This window comes from Dreissena polymorpha, chromosome 1 (assembly GCF_020536995.1).
Source record: "Dreissena polymorpha isolate Duluth1 chromosome 1, UMN_Dpol_1.0, whole genome shotgun sequence".
Taxonomy (NCBI): domain Eukaryota; kingdom Metazoa; phylum Mollusca; class Bivalvia; order Myida; family Dreissenidae; genus Dreissena; species Dreissena polymorpha.
In genome coordinates, this window is record NC_068355.1 from 113,182,398 (window position 1) to 113,186,167 (window position 3,770).

Here is a 3,770-nt window from a genome sequence, read left to right on the forward strand (position 1 = left end):
CAGTAAGTAGGCATTAACGTATTGAGGCATGTTAAACAATAAATAATTGTCAAAACTGTCTTTTGTCTAGGAACTTGTATTAAGAAGTTTTGCAATAACCACATATATAAAGTATAATTGAGTTTGTAGAAGCAAAGATTATAAATTGAACAATATTTTCTATATTTATACATTAATAAACAACGCAGTCCAATGTAAAACTATTTACTGTTAAACACATTTACGTCCGACTCGGACATACATGATATGAACATACTATGGCAACACACAAAATGTTACCGTAAATGTACAAAATGTTCAATATTTGTTATGGGTTCATTACATCCTTTATTTAACTTTATCATGTATATGTTGTTGGCGAATTACTCCAGACGATGTCAGATAAGGCTAAAATAGGATCAAACGTCACAAACACATTATTATGATACCGATAAAAAAACAATAACAATTGAAATGCATTTTGTGTTACCTCGACTCCGCCACATACTAAAGCTACTATGTAGAGCCAGTGTATGTAACTACGAAAGTCTTTTAAAATGAAGTTATAGCATCCCTAAAGAACAAGAAAAAAAATCAGTCAAGCAAAAACACTCTTATAAAAATCAAACCATTAAGCTTAACAAGAAAGAAAAGTCGCTACAAAAGGTAGTTCATTTAAAATTTGATACTCCATTTATAGAATTGCGCAAGGATATAGCCAATTAGAAACTAACATCATTTCAATCTGCAAAACCTTTATATTCCATTATTTATATTACTGGATAAAAAAGTAAGACTTTTGGTACTTGCATATTAATTCTATAATAATGATTGTTTATATTCACAGATTGTTTTCAAAGGCTTTACATGCCTGAAAAAACTAGTAAAGTAAGTTGACTGCATGCAAGAAGGTTTATTATTTGCATAGTATTTATATAAATACGTATAGTGTGTAACAGAAAGGGAAAAAACACCAATTAAAGTGACCTACTTCCGATTTTACAAATGTGGTGATCAGAGTGGAATCATTTTGCAGTTGCTTTGCTTGGTCCTGACAAAGCGTCTCGTTCTTTGCTTGTGGATGATCAATATCTTTATCGTTCGTTAAAACACAGCATGTCTCGGGTACATACATCTTTATAGAAAACAATTGCAAACTAAAAACTTTTTTTCAATAACATTGATTATATGCAATATTACTTACTATCAAGGTTTTTACCCTTGTTAATCAAATGTTGTTGTGTGCTAATTTCATTGTTTCATTAAGCTCTTGCCTCGTTTAGACGGGACAAACTAAAATGACTGTGCTTTTGGGATAACGGGTTAATAATTATAAGTTATTCACCATAAAATGATAATCACCCAAAGCTATCCAACAAATCATGAAAGCTTTTTGCGTAATATTGTCTTTGATTGGTTTTATCCGTTGTTATGCTTGTTTACAAACATGCGAATAGCGACCCGTGATGAACGTTTGTGTGCACATTTCATGTCTACGTGGCAATAAATTATTTCGAATATCTATGCAACACATGGATCAATTTTAATGAAACCTTGCAACGGACTCCTGCCAACCGTTATTTTGACACAATATCGATTCTACAAGATTGTGCTAGTTGCTTTTGACTGGCAAGCTTAAAAAAAAATAGTGTGAGAATGTTAACACATAAATACTCCAATCAGAAAAACGAGCAAAGCGAAATATAATTGACCATTAGCATTAGTAGTTAATGTTTTGCTTTCTTTCATCAAGTCGTGTATGATGTAGGTGAATCGAATATTGCTTTCGTACAACGTGACAAATGGATATCCAAGTATTTTTTTAAACAATCGATTAATGACGGATTAAGAACTATTTTCAACTTTATCTACGATGTTAAAGAACGAAACAAGAACTTGAAAATATTTTCCGCTGATTGTTTTTTTTGGTAACGAAAATACGATACTAAACCCAAACGACAAAAAACCGCCGAAATGACAAATCAAGATACTTGTCCTATGGCGGGTCCCAGGTTTTGATATTTATATATAAATAAATATATTATTTTATTTATTTATTTTATTATTGTTTGGTTGCAATCTTGGAGGTTAAGTATCGGGTTCGCGCCATCAGTTCAGTCTACATAGCGAGGTGCAGAACGGAGGAAGCGAAACATCATATTATGTTGTTGTGCCTAGACATAGAATAAGCGTATGGTATATGTAACTTGCAAGTTTAGTTTGTCGTCACAATTGTAATATATTATATTTATACCCCGCTTGAGTTATATATTGTTGTATTTTTGTAATCTGTTGGTCCTTGTACACCACAGCATTCTCTCTGAAGATAAGTTTGGGATTCGAAGTTATCATTTGGATTAAAAATATAGTATATAGCAATATATATGTTACAACTAACATTTGAAATATGCCGTTTCCTTCAATAATGTACCTTAGGCTTTATTTACATTTGCATCTTGTGTATATGGAAAAAGGGATATAATCAAGACTAAACTATACAAATTAATATATGTATTGACATTACGATATAATTTGAAAGTACATGAAAGCAACGAGATATGTTTATATTTGCAATAGCTTTTTTGTGTTTTCTGTTGGCGTTTTAATTAAAAACTTATTTCGGTTGGAATACAATCCAGGCTAGAAAAAAAACGCATAACCAACATATGTAAAGCATGTAATTTATTGCCTAAGCGAAACAGAATAATACATTCAACAGCACGGCATAAAAAATGTCACATGACAAACTTCTTTTGTATTCGAAGACTTACCTCGACTTGTACCCTGTCCCAATAATGTTCGAATCTATTGTTGCTTAGATTCTCTTTTAGATGCTCAGTCATCTGATACTCAATCAAAATAAAATCAAAATGACATATTTTAAAATAAAACTCAATAGATAAAATTAGACACAATTGAATGGTTTTCATGTTAATCAACCTACAAACAACTAGTCAGAGTTAGAATGACCCGGAGACGTTAGGATGTTGAATGATTTAAGTGAAATAGATATAACGCCACATTTTAATCAAATAAAGAAAACGATTTAATAACAAACGTTCGATTCTAGCGCGATTTTGCAAAACTGAGGAATACATTGAACTGTGCTCTGATGCGACTGTAGTCTACAATTTCATTTGTTATTCGATAGATAACGATCTTACTCAAAATAAGAAACCGTAAAGATGTGATCATGCAATCAAATGATTTAAAACCGCTTTATGAAGCAGCTCTTGGTTGTAATACAGTACCCAGACAGGCGATGCTACATGCTTTATAGTTCATAAAGCTGTCGAAATCTTTTCATTAGAAATTTATTATGATTCAAAAATTTAAATTTTTGTACACTCCTGGCTTTTGTCCCGCCGTTTGAGGATGGATATTCCTGTTGCGTTGTCCGGTAATCCGTCATTCATTTCGTCTTTCCGTCCATTCGGAACACTTTTGTGTTCGGAGCCATGTCTCGATACTTGGTGGACCGATTGAATTGAAACTTGGTTTGTGCGTATACATGTATATTGCTAAGATTGCTGAATTTTAAGTTATCATACGTATCATCATGTGTCTGCAGCCACATCTTGAAACTGCTTGGGAACATTTCATTTATACTTCGTATGAGTTCATATATGGATAAGAGGATGAATGACATCAAAGTGCGTAAAACAATCATCTGTCAATAACGGAGTTATGACCTTTTTGTACTTAAAAATACCCTTTTATAAAGCGTGTATTGTCTTGTATGATCCCTTTGATCACTTGTCATGAATAATATTGAATCCAGAAGCATAGGT

The 3,770-nt window shown here is 32.2% G+C and overlaps 1 long non-coding RNA gene across 1 annotated transcript; it reads right to left on the reverse strand.

Moving 5' to 3' along the window:
* Positions 1-891: 891 nt before the first annotated feature.
* On the reverse strand, positions 892-3,209 carry LOC127845115 (uncharacterized). The gene is made up of 3 exons (XR_008033069.1): positions 2,751-3,209; positions 2,234-2,299; positions 892-1,114 (listed from the first exon to the last, which is right to left on the reverse strand). It is a non-coding gene; the product is annotated as an uncharacterized LOC127845115 (long non-coding RNA).
* Positions 3,210-3,770: the final 561 nt, after the last annotated feature.